The following is a 26,586-nucleotide window of genomic DNA, read 5'->3' as shown; positions in this document are numbered from 1 at the left end:
AGGAGGGTTCCGGAGGGTGCCAGAGTGTGTGCTCGTTGTGTTGGGAGCACTGCCTCGGCCTGCGAGGGTGGCCAGGGCTGATCCTGGGCAGGGAGGGGGAGGGGGAGCAGCAGGTGTGCCTTTGCCAGGAGGGTACCTGTACCACGTCTCCAGGCCAGCGTGTCACCTGCCCCACGGACCTCACGGTATCTCTAGAACAGATTGCTCAACCTTTTGGAGTTGCAACACCTTACTGTGGTATGACCTCTTCACCCAGTTGTGTTCCATCATTCTTCCCAGAAAACGTGCCTCAAAGGGAATTCCAGCTTATTTTAGGATGTCTTTGTTTGGGGTTGTTCCTACTCTCAGGTTTTGTTTCAAAGGTACTCAGCCCATAAATATATTTGAATTACAGTTTATTCTTTGGTTTAACAATATTCCTAAGACTTTGGCTCAGTTTAGACTTCCCCATCATGGTAGAACCACAAGAGCACGTTTTTTAAAGATTGGTTTTATGGACCTCATGTTATTTGAAATGTAGATTTAAAAAATGTGACATAAAAGCTGCACGTGAGCCCTGTCTCGGACAGGATTTCTGTGGATCGCCGTTGTTGAGAGCGGCACAAGGAGACCACCCCCCTCTGGGAAGGGGATGTCCTCGGTTTAATCCCGTGGAGCGTGCAATTCACCCCCACGCACCCGCACCTGCATCATTGCTTATGTGCCCCACTTTCATACATTCGCTGGAAGCATATCCTAAACATTTCTGAAGCACATGGTGTAGTCCAGCATTTGTGTGAAGGGGACCTGCACCCCAGTTTGGCTGAAACAGAGCCCCTCCTTAGAGCTTTACAACTAGAGCGATGGCTCCCAAGGCGTTGGCTTGTCTGACGCCAAAGCCCCCTGTTGTCACCTCGACCTCCCTGCCACCTCCACCACAATCCACAATCGGCCCTTTCAGCTCCTCCAGGAGCTCTAGGGTTTCCAGAAGTCTCGATGTCATTAAAGCAGCAACCAGGTGGACCAGGCGGCCAGGATCGTGTCTGCCCCGAGTCTGGGCTGCGAGCCCCTCCACCCCTCCTTTCCTGAGCTTAAGCTGCTCTGGGAGACAACAAAAGGCTTTCCTCATGGAAAGTTTTACTAACCTGGCCCGGTGCCCGCGTCTGAGGCCTTCCCGTTCCCGACGATGATTGAAAGAGTCTGTATTACGGTGAGCAGGCACGCGGCGTCGTTAATATTGTGCACATTAATATTGTGGACGTCCTGCCACACGACGCAGGGGAGGCTGAGCTCAGCTGTGCACCAGTTCATTAGGGTCCAGCCTGAATGACGTGGATGTCTGCATGGCGGTCACCAGGCGTAAACACGGCACTGGGTGCCACACAGCGATGGGGACTCCGGCTGGTCGCCAAGGGAGCCCAGCAGCTCTCCAAGTCGCTCTCTTGAGACCCTGCGAGGGGAGCTCATCCGGTTCCCAGCCCGGAGCTGCAGGCCGTGGAGCAGGACCTCGAGCTGCTCCCTTCCCAGGTGCTACGGCGGCCTCTCCCTGTGTGCCTCTCTGGGATGTCAGAGTCTCTACACCAGCGGTTCTCAACCTGTGGGTCGTGACCCCTTTGGCGGTCGAACGACCCTTTCACAGGGGTCTGCATATCAGATATTTACATTATGATTCATAACAGTAGCAACATTACAGTTATGAAGTAGCAACAAAAATAATTTTATGGTTGGGTCACAACATGAGGAACTGTATTTAAAGGGCCCGAGGTTGAGAACCACTGCTCTACACAGAGATGTGGAGCGGACCTCCCAGGGACTCTGTGCCTTCGAGGGGCTCAGACATTGGCTTAAATATCTTAGTGTTTGTCTAGAACAGATAAACCCGACCATCACCTGCAAACCACCAGTGGCTGGTGGTTGGTGTGAGGACCATCTTGCTAACCTGTGGAGGCTGGGACAAGCATGGTCTCTGCTGTATCTTGGAAGGTGTGTGTGTTCGTGTTGGAAACCCGTTGCCGTGGACTCCCGGGCAGCAGCAGGTGGGGACCTGCCCCTCGGTGAGGAAGGAATGGAAAGGCAGGCATGGCTCTGCATGTCCGCTGAGTCAGGTTGTCCATAAATAGGGCTGTGACGGCAGCGTGTCTTCCGTTCCTTCCTGGGTGCGGGTGAGGGGCTCCGGCGTCTGCGAGGTCCTGGGCACTTGGCTCGGCCGCCTGGCGCACACGTTAGCGAGAAGCTCAGAATGCTTTGAGTGACACCCCTTTCTCACAAGCCTCGTTCTGCAGCCCGGTGATTTTCTATGTGCTTGGAAGGGAATGTGGTGGGTTTGCTTTCAACGAATCAACCCTCTTCTTTCTCTTTTAATGAGAGGTCTTAGCTCATCCCCTTCTTTAAATGGAGAGTTGTTTGAGGTGATTAATTTGAGGAAAAGAAATGGGGTGGGGCAGAAGGAAACAAAAAGGAGGAGCCAGGGGTCTCGTGCAGCCTGGACCGGCAGCACCATTCAGAGCTGTTTGGTGCCGAAAACACGTGTCCCCAAGAAGCAAGAGGGAGAGGGAGCTGATGGTCAGGTAGGACTGCGTGCGGGCAAGGTGGGCCCGCGCATGACTGGCTGCCCTTTGTCACAGGCGAGCTCTGAGTAGTAACAGGGTGTCTGTACGGGAGCACGTGAGCACTGCACAGTTGTGTTGTCGGGGTCTTTCGTGAGATACACCGTTTCCTCCTGCGGAGAGCCGGGCGCCGTCCCAGAAGCACGCAGGTAGCGTTGTCTACGTTTCGGACCAGTGTGCGGCGGTGGCCCGGGCTCTGCGTGCTCCTCCTCTGACGCTCGTACTTAGGAACGAGCACTCTGCACAGACGCTGTCAGATCTGCGAGCCGGCCAGTAGCATACCAGTGCGCTGTGTCACCGGAGCGTGAAGCCACAAAGCAGGGCATTTAGAAGCACAATAGCCACATTCACAAAGCCCAGCTGTTGATAGACCGTCAGGGCTTGGCGTCTCTGCAGGGAGAGCGGTGACCAGGGCAGTGCCGGGCTCTGTCTACATCTGTCGGACAACTGTGTTTTCACAAGTGGGGCCAAGGCCCTGTAACGTGAGCCAGGCACTTGGCTCTGTGCCCTGCAGCTCCAGGCGGAGAGCCAGCTAAACACGGACACTTCCAAGTGATCTTCCTGATACAAAAGTGTGGCCTCGCGTACGGATTCCCGAGGAACAGTATTCACCGGCTCACAGAGGTCCATCAGGTCCAGAGAAGAACACAGACATTTGCAGTTGTACTGATCGTCTTCCCGTCAGAGCTGAGAGAGTCGTTCCCAGTCCTCGGTGACACGGCGTTGCCAACTCACAGAAAACCCAAACGGTAGTTAATAGTAGTCAGTACTGGATGCGTGGCCTTTGGTACTTCCCCAGGTGACTTTTGTAGATATCCTCTCCGTTTTCATACCCGACCTTGCAACAATCCTCTGGGGCAAAGCTGCCCATGGTAAGCCCACCTGGCAGAGAAGGAAACTGGTTTAGGCAGAAATGCCATTGGACTTGCTCCACAGAAGCACAGTTAATGAGTGACAGACCCAGGGACACCCCCTCAGTCTGCCAGCTCTGATTTGAACAGTCTGTCTGCTCTGCCGAGGTTTAGCTATATTGCTGAATATCCACCCCCCCACCCCTCCCCCCACTAGAGGTGTGATCAGCAAAGATTTCTGGTCAAAAGTCTAGCTTCCAAGTGCGAGTGGAGCTGAAGAGGAGTGTGGTGTCTATTTTTCTTCATCAGAGAACTTCTGGTGATTAACTGAAGCACATTTGGTAACTCAAGAAGGCCTGGAGGACAGATGGGACTTCCAACATGATGGAGAGAGGACCTTGGTGAATCCCTCCCCGCAAAAGCAATAAAAATACTGACAAAACTCTCCAGTCAGTAATTTCAGAGTCTGGAAATTACCAAACAGGCAGGACAAGTGAGAAACATTTACTCATGCAGAGCTGGGCCTTGATGAGAAGAGGACGGCCTGTGATGTTTTAACCTGGGCTGTTGCCACCTCCCCGCCAGCTCCATGAGAAGCGAGCACTTCACAGACAGTGCTGGAGATTGGCCCCTTTGGGGGTCCCTTTAAGAACCCCATCCCCACAGTGCAGTCAGTATTTTGACTCATCATGAGCTCCCTGGAAAAGCTGCATTCCTCAGGCATCATCAGAAACAATGGGTGCTGGCCCTGGCTGGGTGGCTCAGTCGGCTGGAGCATCATCCTATGCACCAAAGGGTTATAGGTTCAATTCCTGATCAGGGCACATACCTAGGTTGCAAGTTCCGTCCCCAGTCACGGCATGTCCAGGAGGCAACTGATCCATGTTTCTCTGTCACATCAATGTTTCTCTCTCTCTCTCTCTCTCTCTCTCTCTCTCTCCCCCTCTCTCCCTCTCTCTCTCTCTCCCTTTCTATCTGTAAAATCAATGAATGTGTCCTTGTGTGAGGATAAAAAAAAAATTATGGATGCTGGAATTATGCTCATTGGAGCTTCCCAACACTATGGTCTCCATTGGAACAAACAGGGACTAAACCTAACTAGATGACCACGGCGGGGTGGGGGTGAAAAACGCTGACATATTCCTGGGGACCTAGAAGACTGCACATGTGCACACAGATGTGCGCACGCTCAGGGAAGACCTGGGGAGAGAGAGGGCTCCAGTCATTCACCTCTGGCTGACCTTGAGACCCTGCACAAGCAGGAGTGAAAGCTAAGGCTGACTTGTGAATTCCCTGCAACACACAGATCTCCTTGACAAATGGCCTAATGGCATTTAACTGACTGACCATTAAACTACACTAACCTGAGGGTGACCCCTAGAAGCCTAGCTTAAACATATAAGCAAGATTTTTTTTTAAAGGAGGACAGAGAACTTAGTGGCCACACCGTTAGTTCAGAAAAGTCACTAATCAAGTGAACAGCAACAGGGAGAAAAAAAGAGTCCACAGTAACAACATATCATGGGAGAAGGGTTGTTTCTGCTACAATATATTATCTATAATGTCCAGTTTCAACCAAAAAATTATGAGAAACACAAAAATACGTCAAATAGGGGGGGTGGGGGGGACCAACCCACAGGCACAGAAAGTGTCCCGAGAGGGCTCTAGTGTTGAATTTAGTAGCCAAGGCTTCTGATCAGCTACTATATAGTATATGTTCAAAGAACCAAAGGAATCAATGTTTAAAGAGTTTGAAAGTGAGTATGACAACTCTCACTAAAGAGAGAATTTCAGTAATGATATAGAAATTTTATTTAGAAAAGAGCTAAGTAAAAATACTGGTGTGTAAAAATCCAATAACTGAAATTAAAAATTCATTAGATTGGCGCTCACAGAGTAAAAGAACCAACAAACTTGAAGGAAGGTCAATGTATTATTCAGTCTAAGGAATAGAAAGAAAAAAAAGAAAGGAAAGTGAACATGGGTACATCATAAAGCATACAAGCATATGCTTAACGGGGATCCAGAAAGAGAGGAGAAAGAATGGGGTAAAAAAAATTGAAGAAATAATGGCCAAAATCTTCTCAATTAGATGAAAAACATTATTCTATACATCCAAAAAGGTTAACAAATTTTAAGTAGGATAAAGTCAGAAATTCACACCTAGACACATCATAACCAAACTGTCAAAGATCAAAGAAAATGAGACAGTCCTGAAAGCAGCAAGAGAAAAACAAGATACCAGGTACATAGATGCCTCAATAAGATTAACAGCTGACTCCTCTTGAGCAATCATGGAGGCCATAATGCAGTGGGATGTCGTATTCAAAGGACTGAAAGAAAAAGGCTCTTGACCAGCAAAAGTGGCTTTAGGAAAGGAGACATGAAGCTATTCCCAGAAAAGCAAAGATACAGAGAATTTGTTGCCAGCAGATCTGACCTACAAGAAGAACTAAAGGGTGTCCTTCAGGCAGATGGTAACTCAGATCAACACAGAGAAATAAAAAGCACTGCTGAAAAGAATTGCATAGGTAAATAAAAAAGACAGCATAGGCATACTTTTAAACTTTTTTCTTCTCCTAATTTTTTAAAAATACATAAGACGATCATTACAAAATGTTCCGATGGGCTTATAATATATAAACACATTGTTTGTGTGACAATAACAGCACAAAGGAGGGCATGGGGAAGGAAGCTATATCAGAACAAAGTTTCTATATATTATGAGAAATAAGTATTAACCTGAAATTGTTTTACGTTAAACTGCATATTGTAATTCCTAGAGGAACCACGAAGAAAATAACTTTAAAATATATAGTAAACAAACCAAGATCAAAAAAGGCATTTAAATGATATGCCAGGAAAAGTGTATTTAACATGAACGAAGGTGGTCATGAAAGATCATAGGAACAAAGCCACTACAAACAAAAAAAAGAAAACCACAAGATGTGGAAAACAAGTCGTAAAATGGTAAATGTAAATCCTACGGTCCAATCACATAGAATGTAAAAAAACTAAATACTCCCATAAAAAGGTGGAGCTTGTGAGACTAGATTGGGAAAAACCCCACAGGACCCAACTATATGCTGTCTACAAAAGACCTGTTTTAGATTGAAAGCACAAGTAGGCGAAAGTAAAAGGGTGGATAAGATATGTCATGCAAATAATGACCAAAAGAGATCTGGAGTAGCTATTCTAACATCAGACAAAATAGTAAAGACCAAAAAAAAAAAAACGTTACTGGAGACAAAGAGGGCATTTATAATGAGTAAAACATAAATCGAGTAGAAAGATATAGCAATTATGAATATATTTGCACCTAACGACAGAGACCCATTATACATGAAACAAAAACTGGCAGAATTGAAGGGATAAATTGAAAGACAATTGAAAAGTAATAGCTGGAGATTTTAATATTCTACCTCAGTAATGGATAGAACAACTAGACAGAAAATCAGCAAGGAAATAAAACAATTGAACAGTCCTGTCACCAGCTTGACTTAAATAGCGTCTGCAGAACACTCCACAGAGTGCATGCGTGAGGACCCTTCTCCAGGACAGACTTCCTGCTTGGCCATAAGCCAAGCGTGGATAAATTTTCAAGATTAATTTTGATCACATGGGAATTAATCTATAGAATCAACATAGTCCCTGCCAAAATTCTAGCAAATTTTTTTCTCAGAAACTGATGAAATGATCCTAAAATTTATATGAAATTTCAAAGATCCAGAATAGCCAAAGCAATTTCTAAAACAAAGAACAAAGTTGGAAGGCTCACACTTCTATATTTCAAACCTCACTACAAAGCTGCAATAATTGAGACAGTGTGGTATTGATATGATACAAGACATGCAAATCAATGCAACAATAGAGAGTCCAGAAATAAACCCTTATATTTTTGATAAATTGATTTTTAACAAAAGTGCCAAGCCATTGAATTGGGGCAAAGGATAGCCTTTAAAAAAAATAGTGCTGGGACAAATGGATAAATACATGCCAAAAAAATGAACTTAAACAATTAACTAGAAATTGATCATGGAATTAAATATAAGAACTAAAACAATAAAGCTTAGGAGATACTATATGAGAAAATCCATAAATTAGGCAAAGATTTTTTTTTTTAGATATAGTACCAGAAACACAATCCATAAAAGAAAAAAAAAATTGATACGTTCAACCTCATCAAAATTAAAAATGTTGTGCTTCAAAAGATACCATCAAGAAAATGAAAATAGCCCTAGCTGGTTTGGCTCAGTGAATAGAGCGTTGGCCTGCAGACTGAAGAGTCCCAGGTTCGATTTCGGCCAAGGGCACATGACTGGGTTGCGGGTTCAATCCCCAGTAGGGGACCTGCTGGAGGCAGCCAGTCAATGATTCTCATCATTGATGTTTTGTTCTCTCTCCCCTTCTCCCTTTCTCTCTGAAATCAATAAAGAAATATGTTTAAAAAAAATGAAAATATACCCTAGCTGATTTGGCTCAGTGGATAGAGCGTCAGCCTGTGGACTGAGGGGTCCCAGGTTCAATTCCAGTCAAGGGCGTATATGCCCAGGTTGTGGGCTCGATCCCCAGTAGGGGGCATGCAGGAGGCAGCTGGTCAATGGTTCTCTCTCATCACTGATGTTTCTATCTCTCTCTCCCTCTCCCTTCCTCTCTGAAATCAATAAAAATATATTTAAAAAAAAAATGAAAATACAAGCAACAGACCAAGAGAATATATTTGCATAACACATATCTGATAAAGGGCCTGTATCCAGAATATACAAAGAACGTTATATCTCAACAGTTAAGACAGACAGCTTAGTGAAAACCTGGGCACAAGACGTAAACAGGCTTTTCTCCAGAGATGATACATGAATGCTTCCTAAGTGCATGAAGAGATACTTGACACCGTTAGTCACAGGGATGCAGAAGAAATGCCAGTGCAAATGAGATAACATTGCTCACCCACTGTGGTGGCTGTAATAATCAGGGAGACAACAGCCAATTTGGGAGAGGATGTGGAGAAATTGGAACTCTCACGCATTACTTGTCACTTTGGCAATGTCTTTAAAAAAAAGTCCAACAAAAATTTACCATAGGACCCATCACTTCCACTGTTAGGTGCCTACCCACGAGAAATGAGCCCGCAGACTTGCACACAAATGTTCTCAGAGATAGTAGTCACAGTAGCCCAACCTTTGAAACAACCTAAACATCCAGCAGCTGGTGAATAGCTAGGAAAAGGGAGATACATTAGTATTCATACTGTGGAGCATTATTCAGCCACAAGAAGGAATGAAGTACTGATTCGTGCTAGGACATGGGTGAATCCTGAAACCGTGATGCTGAGTCAAAAGGGCCAAACACAAGAGACCCCACAGTTTATGGTTCCATTTCTATAAAAATGTCCAGAAAAGCAGAGGCAGAAAATCGCTAGGCACAGGGAAGTTTCCAAGGATGAGTCCGGGTCTGCTTCTCCCGTACAGCTCAAGGCACTTCTCTCACAAGGAGTGTTTAAGGTTAAGCATCGTTTGGTAATGTGCTTAATGAGCCTCTAACATGCTCTGCGCCAAAGGAGACTCGGTGCGTGCAAAGCTCGGGCCGGTGTGCGTCACGTAGTTGTCAGTTTGTGCGGGGAGCACATGTGGTCCCAGGACTCGTTCTTTAAGAAGTGTTGGGAGAAAATTCTAGCTCTGTGTTAGACGGGTCCTCTCAGCCCTGTACACCATGCTGATGGTAGAATTTCTCTTAGGGAATAAATACGTCTGCCTCTCTGTTACATACTGTTCAGTTAAATTAAGGGCTATCCTTAAAGCCTGGACCGAGGTGATGGGAGCAACTCCACCTGTTGCCCCAGCAGGATGGACGCCGGCCCGTCCTCTGGCGCGGGCGATGGAGGGTCTCTGACCCGTTAATGTAGGTTGGGCACGCGGAAGTTCGAGTCCCTTTACCATTTCAGTTTGAATTTTGAAACTGGGTTCTTCCTTCCTTCCAGATTATAATATAAAGAACAAAGAAAGCCTTTGAAACTTCCGCCCTTATCACGCCCAGGGACCTCAGCTTAATCACGGTCTGATACTTGGGACAATAGGCCAGTCAGCCAGGCCCCTCCCTCCGAGCACAGTGATGGCTCCCAGGGCCCAGACGCTGGTTTTCTTTTGTCCCAAAACGGGGGCAGACAGTGCAGACAGTGCAGGATGCGGTCACCTCCGTGGGCCAGGGGCGGGTGTTATCGGCCCCCAGCCCGTCCTCCCTCCCGCCCGGGGGTGAAGGCATGCCCGGCCAGGCCCTATCAGGCCCTCACAGCTGCTGTTATTTCAGATACGGCAGGAAGTGGGCCCTGGAAGACAGTGGGAGCTCAGAGCCCTCAGGAACATCTAGAAACGTCTGTGATTTACCCGGGGCCCTGGCTGCAGTCCAGCCGTCACAGGAGGGAAGAGGGAAAAGCGCAGCAGAGACGCTGTCTGGCTTCGCAGACAAGCGGGGAGCTTTGCCGTCGCCTTGGGGCCCTGGCCGGCCAAGGGCTCCAGGTGGTGAGGCCGGCAGCTCCCTCTGCCCTGGGGGGCGGGACCCACACATGGGCAGCACCCCTGAGCCTCCTTCCTGGACCGTCTCCTCCACCCTCTCTGCCCATAAAAGGGGGCAGGTCTGCAGTTTTGTCCTGTGGGTCCCTGCAGATGACTTTAACAGGGTTGAGCTTTGCCCCAGCGGAAACCAGGTTGGAAAACCCAGGGCTGACGTTTGTGAGGTCGTGTTTGAGGGCCGAGCAGTGCTGTGCAGACGGGTCCTCTCCTACTCAGCTCGGTCCAGGCGGCCCAGAATGCCTGAAAGACACACGCTCTACGAGACCCTGTCCACGGGCGGGCGGGCGTCTGCCACTTCTCCCTGCTCCTGAGCGTTTGCTCTGGGACCGGTGCTTAGCGAGGGGCCCAGATGTGACAGTGGCTCCGTCAGCGATCTCGCTAGCATCTGCGAGTGTTTAGTGCGAGAAATTACATTTTAGGACATTTCCTCTTAATTACAGCCCAGGCGAGATTGGTCAGGGTGGAAATGTACTGAGGTCACGTGCCGGGGCTGCCGTGGTCCCGGGAGGGGGAGCCGTGCTGTTTGCTGCTTTTGGCGCAGCTCCTGCTTTCACAGCGTCAAACTCAGTCGCCTTTATGTGCATTTTCCTTTTCTTCCACAGTAGCTGTTGCCAGCACGCTGTAAACTACCGTCTATCACTCAGAGTTAAGAACCTAAACTTTAAAACAAATTAAACTCTTGTTGACATTGTAATAAAAATCAGAATGGAACCGAGCAGCTCAGCAGAAGTGAACTTCAATTATTTCTCTAGATTTAAGATTGTTTTCTGGGGTCCCCAGGCTCCCAGCACAGCAAAGTTATTTCCTCCTGGCAGATGGCTGCAGAGAAGAGGTGATGGGTGGATGGATGGAGGGAGTGCGGTGGCAGCCGCTGGCCAGCTCCCCCCCCCCCCCCCCCACCATCACCTGAGCAGTTGCTCTGGCCTCAGCAGGAGCGTCTGCGGCACACTTAAAAAGGCAGCTACGGGACAGCTATGCGTGTTGGGGGGCAGGAGCCATATGTCGGTATTTTTATGCGTTTTAATTTAAGAAAAGAGCTCAGCTCTGGCTGGTTTGGCTCAATGGATAGAGTGCCGGCCTGTGGACCGAAGGGTCCCAGGTTCCATTCCGGTCAGGGCACATGCCCAGGTTGTGGGCTCGATCCCCAGAAGGGGGGTGAGCAGGAGGCAGCCAATCAATGGTTCTCTCTCATCACTGATGTTTCTATTTCTCTCCCTCTCCCTTCCTCTCTCTGAGGTCAATAAAAGTATATTTTTTAAGAAAGAAAGAGGCTCAAAACTGTTAGTCAATGTCTGTGTGTTAATGAGGTGTTGGAACTGGATTACAGAGCATTTCAAGCATAGGTCTGACGGTCCTTCAAACTCATCCGAGCACCCCTCCCCACCCCTTATCTTCATCACCACACGAACCGTGAACCACGATGTTTGATGCTCTTTTCACAATCTCTCTCACTCCCTAGGAGGGAAACGGTGGTTTCCACTGGATCCAATGCCAGCTTTCCACCCTGCGTGCCGTTTCCTGCCGTGATAATGTAGAATAAAGCCTTGCGGAGAAGCCAGCAGATGGAAAGTGGGTGATTGATGGGTTGGAGAGCGCTCTCCGGAGGCGGCTGGCTCCTGGGAGCTGAGTTCTGACCTGGGCTTCCGAGGGAGCCTTTCCCCAGCATCACCAGGCCCTCGCCCCGCGGCTTCCTCCTCTGGGCGGCTTCCTGTTTCTCTCTGATTTCAGGGCCAGGTTGGCAACAGGTTTCATGGCCTCTGGCTCATAAAAATACTGATGTCCACGCGCGCCCTTGTTGACCGGAGCTCCCCTACATTGTCCCCCTTGTTAAGTCTTCAAAGCCCCCGGCCACCTGAGGGGGGCAAGAGTGGCTGAGACCAGACGTGGGTGGCGGGGCAGGGGGAGGCGGCCTGTAGAGGAGCCCCACTTCCTCGCCATGCCCCAGGCACTTCCTAAATGGCAGGAAGGTGAGCAGAAGAGGACTTAATCATAATTCCTTCAGGTCCCTCAGCGCCACTTGCTGGTTAGAGGAACTGTGGGTGCACACAGTCACTCACTAGCCCGCTCACCAGGGTCTTGACACTCACGGGATTTCTAAAGTATTGATCACATTGATTAGGTCAGTGATCTCCACTTGTCCAGCTGAATTCCAGGGCGTCTGGTAAAATGTGTACTTTTGCTCTTGAACGAGGGAGTGGATTTTAAATGTCCCACAGCTTGTGGAGAGTGCAGGTGCAGAACATAGAACCCCTCTCCTCCAATCACCCCCAGCTCCTGGACTGTGCTTGGGGTCCCCTCCACATCATCTGGGTCTTTATGACTTGTTGTTATGGAAACAGGCTGCAGACATGTCCCGAGCTCAGTGAGGCACCATGGCCAGCCGCAGCTTCGGTCCAGGGGCAGCGATAGTCTCACTGGTCTGCTGAACGTCTACGGTGAGCGGGTCTCTCCAAGTAGCTTGTTTCCTACCTAGTCAGTGCTTTATCTGAGGACATATTTTAAGGCTTCTTCAGAAACCAATTTAAACCAAGAGAGAAAGAATTAAATTTCCCAAACAGACAGCTTGTAGAAAAGAAAAGGAAAAACTGCAGCAAACAGCACGCAGATTTCCACGGCAGTGACTGCGCCCTGAGCAGACTTCCCGGGTGCTGCTCAGAGACGCACAGAGGGATGCACTCAGCTTTCTACTGCGGACATGGGCAGCCAGTGTCTGCAGGCTCTGCACGTAGTTCTGGCACAGCAGGGCCATGAGGACAAGGCCAGGAGGACAAGGGCAGGGCATGTGCCTGAACCCGGGAAACCCCAGCGGGAGGACAGCGCAGTGCCACCAGTCGCTGCCATGAGGAGCCCAGGGACTCGCAGAGGCGATGGTTACGGTGAACCTGAGGGCTCAGGGTGGCATCAAGAGGGACTTTGAGAGGAATCCAGTCCAGGGCCAAGGCGGACGGGTCATCTGCTCAGGTGTCTCTGCTCACACGGGAACTGCACTTAGTGTGACTCCACAGAAGGTCCCACCGCTGTCAGGTTTGGGAGTGGTTGGTGGGAAGAATTTCCCCCAGGAAGTGGGAAGGTGTCCCCGCTGCACCGTGGCCCCCAGTTCATGGCCCCCCACCTCCTGTCTGTGTTCAGGAAGGAAACGCAGGTGATTTCCTCACCTGTTCTTGCCAGTGCCCTTAGTAATGCTGTCCCACTACCTGGCTGAGGTGGTCTTAGGGGTTCCGCCGGGCTGCTGGTCTTGGTGGTTAGCGGGGGCACATCCTCAGAGAGTCATTCCAGAGGGTCAGAGCGCGTGCGTGAGGTCCCGCTGATTCGATTTAGGAGAACGAAAGCCCAGTAATGTGCAATTACAAGGACTTAATGGCCCTTCGTACTGGCTGCAACGTCCATGGCACCTAATATGCTTTGATGAATTGCTCATTACATGCAGTGTTGGAATAGCTTCTGTAAAGATTAATAATTGGATAATCAATACCAAAATTCAATCTCGGGTGTTTGTTCCCACGCCAGGGTCGATATGTCCTAAAGATTATAGGACCTGTCTCCTTTGCCTGTGCTTTTTCTGACTTGGCCTCTCTCTCCTACCTTTTGTTTTCCAGATTGGGAATGTTTAAGGGTAACTGACCAGCGGGGTCACTGTGCACTGTTCTTCGTGCCTTCTGTGATCTTTCTGTTCAGACCTTTATAGAGTGGAAACACAGGCCCCATGCTGGTCAGTTTTGTCTACATTCACAGGGACAGCTTTTACCGTTAGAGTGGGCTCAGCCTATGGAGGGTGTGGATAAGGCGTTAAAGAATCGTGCAGTGAGAACGGACTCAGCAGGCACCTCTGGCGAGGACGGGGCACCAGGTGACCTTCCTCAGGTGGCTGGGAGAGGCCGAGAGCGGGTTGCGGGCATCCTAGGGCACGGACATCACAGCTGGGCTTGGAAAGAGGTGTCAGGGTGCACCTGGATGCCACTGGGGGTGGGGGGGACAGAGGGGCACGAGGAGATGGGTCTCCCCAGGGGCACACGGGCCCTTAAGGACAGATTTTCGCCTCAGCCGCGCTCGCTCTGGCTGTGGGTGGGAAGTGCCGAGGGAACCCCGTTGAGAGCCGGTGGCCGAGTGGGCTGTGGAAGTGGTGGACCTGAGGACAAGTGGGTGGGCGTGTTCGTATTCCGGACCCGCGTGGGGACAGGCAGGATGCGGGCCGGGTGTGGGTGGTGAGAGGCCAAGGCAGCCTCGGGCAGTGGGGAGCGACGATGGGGAGCTGTGCGTGGAGCTTTGCAGAGGTCTGGGTGGGACCCTTGCTGGAGATGCCGCGGCTGAGGCTGAGTCCCTGGGAGGAAGGCGCACCGTGGGGTGTGCAGAGGACAGACACTCGGGGCCTCTGCTACTTCCTCTCTGGCCGGCCTGCGGGATGTGCTGCCGGCTGGGAAATGACTCGGAGAGGACGTGGAGCTGAGGACAGCACACCTGGGATGCCAGCACATAGTACCGCCCAAGATTCCGAGGTGCTAGGTGCGACTTTGTGTTGAAATTGAACTAAAGGCAGTGCTGTGAGGTAGAAAGAAAGAAAGACTTGCCCTAGCCCATTTGGCTCAGTGGATAGAGCGTCAGCTCTCAGACTGAAGGGTCCCCGGTTTGATTCCGGTCAAGACCATGTACTTTGGTCAGGGTGTGTTCAGGAGGCAACCAAGCGATGTGTCTCTTTCACATCGATATTTCTCTGTCTCTGCCCATCCCTTCTACTCTCTAAAACTCAATGGAAAAATATCCTTGGGTGAGGATTAACAACAAAAGAAAATAAATAAAGACTTGATGCTGCTAACCCAGTGCTCTCTGCCCCCGGGCTTCTCCCACCAGCAGCAAACCAGACAAAGACCCAAAGCACAACTCTGCTCTGCAGGCACCACACCCAGACCCTGGACTTTGGGGCACCCCACATCTTCTCATGCCTGTCCCAAACTGCTTTTCCGGCTGGGCACTGGTGGCCAAGAGCAGTGGCTACAGCCCACTCGATCACAGTGGGCTTGCGTGGCCTCAGCTTGTCCACCAGTGGCAGGAGGGACAGCTTGCAGGACTAGAATCCTGCCCTGTGTCCTCTGCTATGACTCAGGTGAGGCTGCTGTTCTCTCCCTCTGTGGCTGCAGCCATTCCTGGAGCTACAGGATAGTGGGCAATGGCGGGAGACAGCAGGTGATGGTGGGATGATAGTGGGCAATGGTGGGGTGATGGCAGGAGATGGCAGCCAAGGACAGGGCAGTGGAGGGCGAATATTGGCGATGGCGGGCAGACTATAGGAGCTGTATTCCTCACTTCTCCACCAAGGAGAGACAGCAGTGGCTATGGCTGAGGCCCGTGTGCTGCAAGAACCCACCAGGATGCAGCTGCTGACCCGCGCTGACATCACACACCTGTGTGGGTGCAGGCTCGTGGAGGGGCCACCCCCATCGCAGATCTCAGTTCTCACACGCTGTCTTTCTGCTTCAGCTTAGCTTCTGTGCCTGTGAAATGGAGGTGGCCTTGCAGGAATTCAGTCTAAGAAGTGTGGAATGGCATCAGTAACTTTAAATAGCACTTTAAAAACTCTTGCAAATTCTAACAATGAAAATGAGAACATCTGCATGTCATCTTAATTCCTTTCTCAACACTCAAAGCCCCCGGCTGCTGTGCGGAGGCCCGTTGGCTCAGAGCCGCTGAGCGGAGCTGTCACCCCATCTCGGCCGTCCTGTGCCACAGGCTGCAGGTGAGGATGGGCTCCAGGTGACTGTCTCCAGGTGGCTCTGGGGTTGGGGTGCTGGTCCCCAAGCCTGAGTCCTGAGGAATGAATCAGAGCTGCATTTTGGCCCCGAGATCTGGGCTGGCTGCCCTCCTGCCCCCCAGTGAGGATCCAGCTTTTCCAAGCGATTCTCTGCATCCCTCCCCACTTTTCCATTCACACCACGGCCACATGGCATCGTCCATCACTCCCCAGCCTGCGTGTTACTCGACACTGCATTCCTCGGAATGTTTAGGCTGTGCTCAAACCTCAAGCAAAATGTCACTCGTAGTGTTATGTTTTCACTTTGTAAAAAAACTAGCACAGAATTTCCTCTTAAAGATTTGAATGAGGTTAGGATATCTGAAGGTGAGCAGCACTAGGGAAGTAAATGAAGGGTAGAGTTCTCCCAAGGCACCCAAAAGGCCTCTGGGCACTTCCTGGTCGCCCCCAACTAACCCCTGTGTCTCAGACATCGTGTGGGGGCGGACCAGATCTTGGACTCTTCTTCAAGTGTTTTGGTTCAGTGGGTCTTGTGGGGCCTGAGAATCTGCATCCGTTCCAGCTCCAGGTGATTCGGCTGGTCCCCAGTGTCACGAGGAGCAGGGCAGGCCCGGTGGGCCCGTGGTGTGGTGTGGGGCCACGGCCAGGATGCCCCCGGTGTCCTCCGCCTCACCTGGGTGCCCAGAGAGCGGGTCAGACGTGGGAGGCTGACCAGCCTCTCACCATCTTCCCTTGGGTTCCGGTTTCTCTCTGAAGATAGTGTTGGCTTTTAATGGTGAAAATTTCAAACATCCACAAGAGTAGAATGAATGGTATGATGAGTCTGCACACCCCTCACCCAGGTTCATCACCAGGGCGGGCACGATCGGACACCCTCACTCCATCATGTCCTTTAGCTGTGGCTGCCGAGATCATAAAAATCAGCTCCCGGGCCTCACACCTTTCCACCCCTCCGTCCCTCACACACATACCACTTAGGTCTTTCAAGTGGCCGTTTGCTTCCAGGGTCACAATGCCGTTGACCACACCTAACACAATTACTAATAGTTCTTGGGTAAGGTGAGGATTTGGTTCAGAGTCACATTTCATGACAAGAAGGTGGGTTTCATTTCCCGTGAACCCCGGAACTGTTGCTTCCTTATGCACAGCATCTTCTGACCCAAACGCGGCATCTGGTGAGCGGTTCCGGGGCGCCCAGCGGACGGCCGGATGGGTGCCGCGGGCTGATGGGCCACGTTGGCCTCTCACACCAGACTCAGAGCAGCAGCATTTGGCCTTGACCAGCTCATCCGTTGCCCCACCAAGACGGAAGCCACACTGTTCTTACCTTTCACTCTGAGTCCCCTGGTCTCACAGCAAACCTACCCTAACCCGCCGCAGCCTCTCCCTCTCCGGGCCCGTTTGTTTGTTTGTTTTTTAATTAAAGGGAGCTTTTTAATGTTTTATTTTTTCAATTCTGTTAATTCAGTTTGAATAGAAATTTCGCCATTTGAGAGAATATATTTCTAGTAACACAAAGAAAGCCCTGGAAAAATGCTTGTTGGCAGTTTAATGATCCCAGTGAGTGATTGCGGAGTGGGTTTGGCAGAGATAAAATAATGGGCAGGTGATACGGCCAGCACACGCCCTGCCGTCCGGCGGAGAGAGGCGAGGAGGACGAGTCTGTGGAAACGCCCGGTCACGTGGCTGCCGGTCCCCACGGGTCCCGGAGTTTCCACACGGGGCGTTTGCATTATTTGGAGAATTCAGGCTAAATAAGGAAGCGGTACTGAAGGTAGGAAAATTATTCTGTTTTAATGGCTGGCAGGCCCGTGTAACAACAGTGTTCATCAGCCAACCCCACATCCAGCTGGGAGGGTCATGTTTTATTAAAACGGTGACTTGTTGTCAGTCAGTCCCACCGCTGCCCCGTTCTCTCTCCTTCCAAAAATAGCAGGCCCCGTGGCGGTGGTTGATTAGGATTAAAAAGATAAAAATAAGTGAAGGCTGAAATCGGTCCAGGACACCCGAAGTAACCCGAGAACTTACTTTTTAATGAAACTTGAGAAACTGTATTATTTTCCACTGCTTCACAAAGCATCTTCGAAAAAAAAAAAAAAGCTGAAAGTAAAAAACGAGTTTAGTGATGTTGCAACTCTGCATTTTCAGAATTACAGTGGTTGTGATACACTCACGGCCAAATCACCCTGTTTCCAACCCACAGTCACAGGCAGCGCCTGGCTCAAGAGGTGCCAGGGCGGCCGCCTAACGGGCCCGGTGAGGCCGTGGTGGACACAGCAGGCTCCCCGTAAATACCTGCCCCTGCTGACCCAGCGGCCCCTGGGCAGGGGCGGGTATTTATGCAGACGTCCTCAGAGGTTGCCTCTTCTGAAGAAATCAAAACCCACATGAGAGAGACCACTGCGCTCTCCACAGGGCCCCCACCCAGGTGCTCTCGGGGCGCAGATGCACTGTCGCCGTGGAACTAGAGCGTGCTCCCCGCTTCCCACTTTCTCATCTCTGAATTGTGGCCTCCATCCTGGTGTTTTCACGTCCTCAGCTCACACCTCCTCTAATTCCTGAAATAAAAGCCAGTGGAAACCGTGAGCGCTGGGCATTCAGCAGTCCCCCGAAACCGTAGGCATGGGGGGCGCAGCCCTGCGCCCCTGTGGGAAAAGGTACAGCCGCGCGAACAGCCGCATGCTCCGTAGGGCTTGACTCGCCATCCCAGAATCAGCAGATATGGTAAAGGTTTAGGACAACAAGCGACTTGGAGACTTCCCGAAAGGGACGTCTTTAAGGACAGGTTTGGCCTGAGCTATTTCTGGTTTCCTTGTGTCCACCTCAGTTGTTATGCTCTGAGGTTACAATACTAACTTTAGCTGAAGGTGTGTTTTCTGGGACGTTAGGAAATGCTTTTTAAAATTATCTCCTACTTATAGGAATGGGAAAGAATGTCCTTCCTGTGTTGTTTTGCTCCTTGGAAAGCTGTTTTGGCTTTTTTGAGACGTTTCTGACGCGTCCCCTGTATGGATGGTGCATTTTTCTGTCCCTCAGAGGAACATGGAGTGAGAAGTGAGAACTGCTTTTGTGCCGTGTACTTATTTGTGGTCAGTGTTTAATTGGACAGAGTCCCTGGGACATAATGTGACATGGGAAGTGATCCTGTGTGGACCCTGTGGTGGGATCATGAAGACTTTGTGCTTCCCATTTTGCTTTTGTTTAAACGACAATAATGGCTTTGAAGAAATTGTTCTTTTCATGGAAAAGCAACATTTTCGCATGTTACCAAACCAGGCACAGAAAAATGACAGTGTCCCTGCTGGGCTGGCTAATTTACTAAGTGGCAGTAGATGAATACTGGTAATTTTTTTTTTAATTCCTAGTACAATTGGTTTCCTTACTGGAACTAACAAAACTATTGAAGAAGATGAAATTGCTTTAAAAAGCTTTTTTGTAATTAAGCTAATAGTTGCCTATGTCAACAAAGACGGGTTTAATTGATAAAAGTGCTACTTGCAAAGTGTGGTCCTTCTCCCTCTTATCCTTTTATAAAAAAACAAGGATGAAAGAATGGGTTAACATTGAGGAGCAAGATTTCTTATTCTCTAAGCCCAAATCCAGTTCTTATGGAGCTAGAATCAACATCTGTGTGGACATCCATCTAAAAATTCCTAGCGCCTACCTCCCTGGCTCTCCCTTCCCCAGAGCCCACAACTCTGGGGCCAGGTGTGGGGCCATGGTTTTGCCTGGCCGATTCCGTATGAGAAAAGTGAAAAGACACAGCTAACGTTTGCATTAACCTAAAAGCCTACACAGGCATTTGTCCTGGTAATAAAAGGGATACACACGCATTGTAAGAAACGTGGAAACTAAACGCATAGCAGGATGAGCCCCGTCTTGTTCACCTTGTGTGTCTTTGTGAGAACATGTGCGCCTTGTGGTTGAGCTCAGACTTTGCATTAACTCCAGACTGCTGTGACTTTCACTCACATGCCCGATAATTTTCTCCTTTTTCCGACAATCAGTAAACTGAAAGTTTACCAGAAAGTGCTAGTGCGTGCACACGTCTTTTCTTTATACAAGCAGGTGATTTGAGCTTTGGATGGAGCATTTTAGCAATTGTGCCATTTAAAAAACTGGCCCGAGGCCGAGGAAGCCACCAGCTGGCAGCCCCACCCTCTCTGCTGACGTTGGTGGAATCCTGACGGCACCGCATCCCACCAACGGGAGCCCGGTTCCACTCCTGATTCTGTTTCCCTGCTGTGCGAGGACTGGCTCATCTCCTGCCCTCTCTGGTCCCGTTTCCCTAATAAGCATACTCCCCGCCTCCCAGAGAGCTGGGAGGGAGGCCATGAGCTTCATGCGTTGTGTGTTGCCCAGCACATGGAACGCTAGTCTCCATTTTGATGACTGAAAATCCCCGATTCATAAAGCAGGAAGGGGCCTTGGCCGAGCCTCCTGTTTCCTCAGGTGGGACCCTCAGGCCCCAGCTCCTCCGGGAGCCACATCACTCGGGGCTTCAGAGGCGAAACGAGAACAGGAGCTGGTCTTCCAGCCCCTTCTCCCGACAGCGAGTGCTCAGCCTGCAGAGGCCTCAGGCTGGCCTTCCAAAGGACCACCCCGGCCCCCCGCGCTGCTGCTGCCTCGTGCTTCTCTGTGCGATGGTTGGAATGCTGTGCCCTGAATGCAGGCAGAATGTGGGTCTGAGCAAAGTGGGAAAGGAAATCACAGGGTTTTCAGGAGTGTGGGTGTCAGCATTGGTTGGTGGCCATCCGAGAAAGCGTCGCATGGCCCAGGCACCGCTGGACAAGGGGACGTCAGGCCATCTTAAAGGCAAACACACCTAGATATGCGCTGTAGTTCCTGTCACTCTTTAGGGGGCGCATTTCCTCCAGGGTTCATTTCTATCTTAACTCTGGTCACTTAACGTCCTACGTTTCCTGGGATCCACAGGCCGCGCTAACTGCCAGGACGCGGGTTTCTCCGCGGCCATTCTTTCCTCCTGCAGGTTAAAGTGACACTGTTATCCCTTCACTCAAAGCGCCTCCCCACAGAAGCATGACTATCACCCCTTCCCTGAGAGTAGCGAGCAGGATGTGGGTGATAAAGCTTGGGACTGAGGAGACAGGTGACGCCGTGGAACCCTGTCCAGATTGCAGTTGGGCCTGGAGCCCCGGGTCCCAGCCAGGGGGAGGCCTTCGCGGCGGGTGGTGGGCGGCTGCCACTCACTCGCCGACTCCCAAGAACGAGTCACAACAGGTAGAGCACTCCCATGCGGTAGAATATCTGCTCTGTCCGGGTCAGGCCTCCGTCCGCCTTTTTCATGTGAAACAGTGTGAGGTAGGGGCCTAGCGGCTGGGGTTTCTGAAGGCGTGGTGCGTGTCAGCAATCTCTGGGCACCGAGATCTTTACGGGGCACCCGGTTCACCTTCTGTGTGTTTTAGAGCAAAGGAAATGCTGACCATCGTGTGTGCTCTTACAATGCAGTGGAAAGTAGGTAACGAGACAGGTCCCGCGTGGTTCCTTTGGTCATGTACCTCTTCTCCTTTTTGACAAAACAAAATGTCTAAAGCACATAAAAGCTGGTACAGGAGAAAGGACTGGGGGGAAAAAAACCTGTTGTTAGCTCCAGCAGAACCACCCGTGCGTGCGTGTGTGTGTGTGTGTGTGGTGCTGGTGGTGGGTGTAGATGTTTTGCTTTTCTTGAGAGAAGCTGCCTCAGAAAAGGGGGTAATCGCTGTGCCCTCTCCTTCCTCCCCTTGGGAACCCCATGTCTGCGCTCTGAACGGGTGAAACCAGCGAGGACCAGACGAAGGGGACGGTGGTGGAATTAGGAAGGGAGGGACAACAGGCCCAGGCACCAACAACAGGCCTGTGTCCGCCCACCCTCCCAGCACCCTCTTGGGGACCACGGCTCCTGGTCTCTTCATGACCTTTTAGTAAGTATTAGAAAACAGCTTGCACCTACCATCGATTTGCAGTGCAGCTCGCGAGTGCCGTCGGAAGCTCTGAGAACCAAGGCCTGAGGTGCTGTGGGGCAGCAGCCACGCTCTGGTCACCAGGTCCTGGTCTCAACATCCTTGCCTCTCAGCTGAGTGCGCTGTGGTCTCTCCATGTACAAAATTCGCAGCCACTATATCTGTCCTTCCTTCCTTGTAGGATGCTGCAAATATCCAGATTTGTGTCTGTGCCAGTGCTGAGAAGCCAGAGGACTGGGTGAATAAGTGCTTTGCTCAGTCCTTAAAATGAGATTTCAGATCCTTTGTTGCTTTCAGAAACCATGAATTCAGAAACTTTGCCTAAAAGCTAGGCATTGAGAAGGACAACCATATTAAACAGTATTCAAACTCCGACAATGCCTTCCCTATTTGCACGGCTGTCAGTAGTCATACAAAACCCATGAGTGACCCTGAGAGATGGACCTTGGATGTTGCACTGCAACATGAGGCTTTATGTCAACCTTTTCAAAATCGTGATCCAAAAAAAGAAACGCATTAATGAAAGTACGTTTTACTTTAAAAAGGCACTTCACCTTCATTTGTACAACTGCTGGTGAAGAACCGAGCGATTGTCTTCTTAGCAAGAATCTGGGTAATATTTACAGATAATGTAAGTACAGGTATAAAGCTGTACATTTTAGCTTTTGTATTTTTTTAAAAAAATACTAATTTCCCTTTCACTCAACTTCAGATATGTATTTAGAGGTGGATTTGGGTGTGTAGGACACACACACACACACATCCTGCATACACATCCCAGATTAGAACAAGAGTTCGAACTGCCACATAAGTTTTAGAAAAAAGCAATAGTTTCCACCTTAGGAGCATTTTAGTGAAAAAATTAAATATAAGGGAAAAAACCCTTCTTATTAAATCAAATTGTGGTGTAACAGCTCACCACATCCTGTTGAGGGACATCTGACGTGAAGCCAGGCAAAGGTTCCGCTTTCAGGTCTCTGACGAGCTGTGAGGGTCACATGGTACCTGCAGTTCAAAATACTTCTATAAAGAAAAACCTTGGTGTAGGTGGAAAAGCTGAATAAGAAATGGAAACTATCAGCAGAAAGAAGACATTGTGGGAAAGCGTGGGTGTCATCGACACGACCATATCAAAGAGAGAAAGCCACTCCCAAAATAGCCCGCGCAGAGCCCAGGGTAGCTGTGAACTGATACGGACTCGGAACCATGACCTCATGGAAGAGAAATAGGAAGTTGTGGCCAGGAGAGGAGCGGGGCAAGAGGGTCCCAGGTTTTGATTCTCGGCCCGGTCATCAAAGAAATACTTAACCTTCCTCAGCCCTTCCTGATGGGTTCTCCATCCATCTGTGACACGGGAACCCTCGTGGCTTTCCTGACTCAATGACAACACAGGCTGTAGCTGTGGGAGAGAGGGTAGCTTTATGCTTGTTGGTCCTCAGTTGTGTAGAAGGTTGTGTGGGACTTTGCCCACTCTGAACTTCATGGTTACCCATCCTCAGCTGTGTAGAACACTGTGGGGGACGTCATCCACTCCGCAGTGCATGGTTGTCCATCATGGCTTGTTGTCCATGGAGTGCTTAGGGGAGATTCTAGAGCAGTGGTTCTCAACCTGTGGGTCGCCTAAGAACATCGAAAAACACATATATAATTACAAATTGTTTTTGTGATTAATCACTATGCTTTAATTATGTTCAATTTATAACAATGAAATTGGGGCTCACCACAACATGAGGAACTGTATTAAAGGGTCGCGGCATTAGGAAGGTTGAGAACCACTGTTCTAGAGGAGGTTGACGCATGTGTGATGGTTCTTGAGTGAGTCCCCAAGATGTCTGAAACATTGTGATCTGTGATCCTGACTTGACATTGCTGGGCTTGGAAAAGCAGGGTCTAATGACCCAGCACTTCTGGCGTCATGTTGTTGGAAGGGAAGCAGGGCCAGTTGCTCATCAGAAACCAGTGGACCACGATGACAGGCAGGCGAGAGCTTTGCTCACTGGGTGGGCCCTTCCAGCCTCCTCATTCTCCTGACGTCCCCAATAGGGTCAGGGAGCAGGGCCAGCACCAAAGTAGCCACATGGGAACCGGGGCCTTGGATGGCTCAGGACACGCTGCATGGTTTCCACACTCACACCCACTTCAGGGGCTCCGCCAGGTTCAGGTGCGACCGTGGGCAGTAGGGGAAGCCCACTTATGAAGTTTCTTCCCCTTTTATCTTTTCAAACAGATGTTATTTTCCTGTGGTCTGTGTCACCTTGAGGAACCAGAAGATTATAGTTGCTTTGCTTATTGCCTCCCTGCTGTTCTCCATCATTATTGCCCTCAGACCTCCCTCCTCTTCTCCATTATTATTGCCCTCAGACCTCCCTGCTCTTCTCCATCATTATTGCCCTCGGACCTCCCTCCTCTTCTCCATTATTATTGCCCTCGGACCTCCCTGCTCTTCTCCATCATTATTGCCTTCAGACCTCCCTCCTCTTCTCCGTCATTATGTCCCCTGGGCCTCCCTCCTCTTCTCCATCATTATTTCCCCTCAGACCTGTTCAACCAGAGAATCACCGATCTTACTAGATCACATTTGTGGTCTGGGACTTCTGTTATCCCTGGTAATGGGGTGGGAAATAAAACCCTTCTCTTGCTGTAGGGTAACTGAAGGGGCCATCACTTCTTCACTTGGGATCCTTTTCTCTGCCTGGTAGGTCATGGCTGGTCAGCACCCTGGATTAAGTCACCCTCCATTTCCACCTTCCCTGTGCTCCTGCTGCCCAGCGGGAGGACTGCTGACTAGGAGCCCAGACCTTGCCATGTTGGCCCCAAACCTGTTGCTGTCCCCGTGGCCTCAGGTCTGTTTTAGGAATAAATGAGATGATGACACTGAAAGCAACTTGTGGACAGTCCGGTGCTGCAGAAATAGGCGTGGTGCCGCAGTGTCATGTTGTAGTGACTTGTCTCTGTCACCTCACCAGGGACTAGCTTTCTGCCCACAAGACCAGTGTCTTTCTAGGTATGTTCCACACACTCTCTTAGTGTGAGACACCCTCCCTGCAGTAAGCCTTCTGCTTACCCAGACACACCCTGTAGAAACTCAACATTGGTGATTTTTCTTTGTCAAAATGTCCTTTAATGTAGCAATGTCCTGCCAAACATGTGTCCTAAAAAAGAAAGAGCGTAACAAGTGAAATGGGAAAGAATGGGACATCACCTGTGCGTCCTGGGCCCCTGTGTGCTTCAGCAAGCATCTCGGCCCAGAGGTCACTGCGGGCAGGTGCCTGGGAGGATGAGGAGAAAGCTGCCTGGGTCTGACGGACATGGCAGAGCTGCCTTCCCTTCTCCACGGTGCCCAGGATTGTGGCGGAAAAGCCACCTGCAGCTAAGGAGCTGCCTCGTGCACGCTCTGAGCTGCCTCGTGCACGCTCTCAGCAAGTGTTGTCCTGATATCTGCTCTGAGCTCTGGGCGTCGCTATTGCCCCAGCGGCAGCTGTGACGAGCCCTAGGAGAGGGTGAGTCCCTCCCAGTGTGTCCCAGTCACTGGTTCGCCATCTTCAGGGGAGATGCGGCATGTCACATCCCTGTCTCAGGCTGGGCCCTGCTGTGTCCTTTGCGGGCAGCCAGCTGGAGCCCCTCGCCCAGGCCGCAGGTGGGCTCGGGCAGAGGGTGGACACTATGGCCTTGGGTCCCGGCCAGGCCGTACCTTTGGGAAGAGCCAGGGTTTGAAGTTTGCGGTTGGAGTTCCTGCCAGTGAGTTCTGTTATCAGGTCCCATGACACAATTCCTGGTTCCCCCAACTGTGTTTTATTATTGTTATTCTTTAAAATAGTTGTTGGGGGGTGGATGTTGAAAGGGAATTTAGGGAAGGGAGTGGGGGAGATGAAATGTGCACCAACTAATTGCTCAGGAAGCCACCCTCGGATAGGCCGGGGCCTTTGCAGAAACACATGGAGTTTATCTGGGCAACAGAGGGAAACCTGGCAGTTCCGTGACGTGAGCACGAGCTCCCCACCTCCCAGTTCTGTCAGGAAAGTGACCGTGGTGACACCTCCGTGGTGACATTTCCCCTATCTGGGTGCCCATCGGTGGTGGAGGGAGGGGTGTTGTGCAGCTCACTCTCGATGGCCTTTGCTCATTTCCTCTCTGGCTGCCAAAAATCACAGGCTGATAGTGGCCGTGGACAAGGAACCAGAGATGAAGGACGAGACCCCACAGAGGGGGCTCCTGCTGCCGGTGCCGGCCCCTCTCCGACTTGACGATGAGGCCGAGGGGTGGTCAACGAGCGTAGACTTCCAGAGGTGCTTCCGCGTGGGTGCCAATTGTTGGTTTTGCGAACCCACAGACACCTCGGTGGTGCTTTCCTGCCAGAAGGAAATGCACTCAGGACCTGGGGAGCCCCTGGTGCACCACGAGCAGTAACTGCACCGCCACCAACGCCTGAGTCACAGCAGCCAGGTCCTGGGCAGCCGCACTGCTGGCTCAGCACACCTTGCGGACGTGGCAAGAGTCAGGAGGGGAGCCAGTTCCTTTCTCACAGGCTGCACTTAACATCCTGAGAGCGTGGCTGATGGAATTGCTGGTTATTTACATACGGTTCCATGCAGAGTGGTGGTCTCCTAATGCGTTCTCTTATTTCTGTTTTCTTGCAGTAAATGAAATAATACGAAACGACCTCTCCAGCACCAGCACCCATTCGTAGTTGGCAACATCGGGACTCACTCAGGAGCCACATGGTGTCGATGGGTGACAGTGGAGGTTCAGCATCCAGACTTCTGACTAAATAAACTGAGCACACCTGGTACCACTCAGAACTTCCGACTTACTGAAGATGTGTTATACATACAAAGAAGTAGCTCTTTAACAGGAAGGAAGGAGGGAAAGGAAGGAAGGAAG

At 50.5% G+C, this 26,586-nt stretch overlaps 1 non-coding gene across 1 annotated transcript in view; it reads left to right on the top strand.

Annotated features, from left to right (window-relative positions):
• LOC102756752 overlaps positions 1-26,504 on the top strand; it is a 29,729-nt gene extending 3,225 nt beyond the window's left edge. Inside the window, exon 2 of the transcript XR_001513557.1 lies at positions 26,343-26,504. This is a non-coding gene — a transcript (uncharacterized LOC102756752). The remainder of the gene's footprint in view (positions 1-26,342) is intronic.
• The last annotated feature ends 82 nt before the right edge of the window (positions 26,505-26,586 follow it).

Source organism: Myotis davidii, unplaced genomic scaffold, assembly GCF_000327345.1.
Source record: "Myotis davidii unplaced genomic scaffold, ASM32734v1 scaffold96, whole genome shotgun sequence".
NCBI classification, from domain to species: domain Eukaryota; kingdom Metazoa; phylum Chordata; class Mammalia; order Chiroptera; family Vespertilionidae; genus Myotis; species Myotis davidii.
The sequence above is the reverse complement of the archived record's forward strand: the minus strand, read 5'-3'. Positions and strand labels throughout refer to the sequence as shown.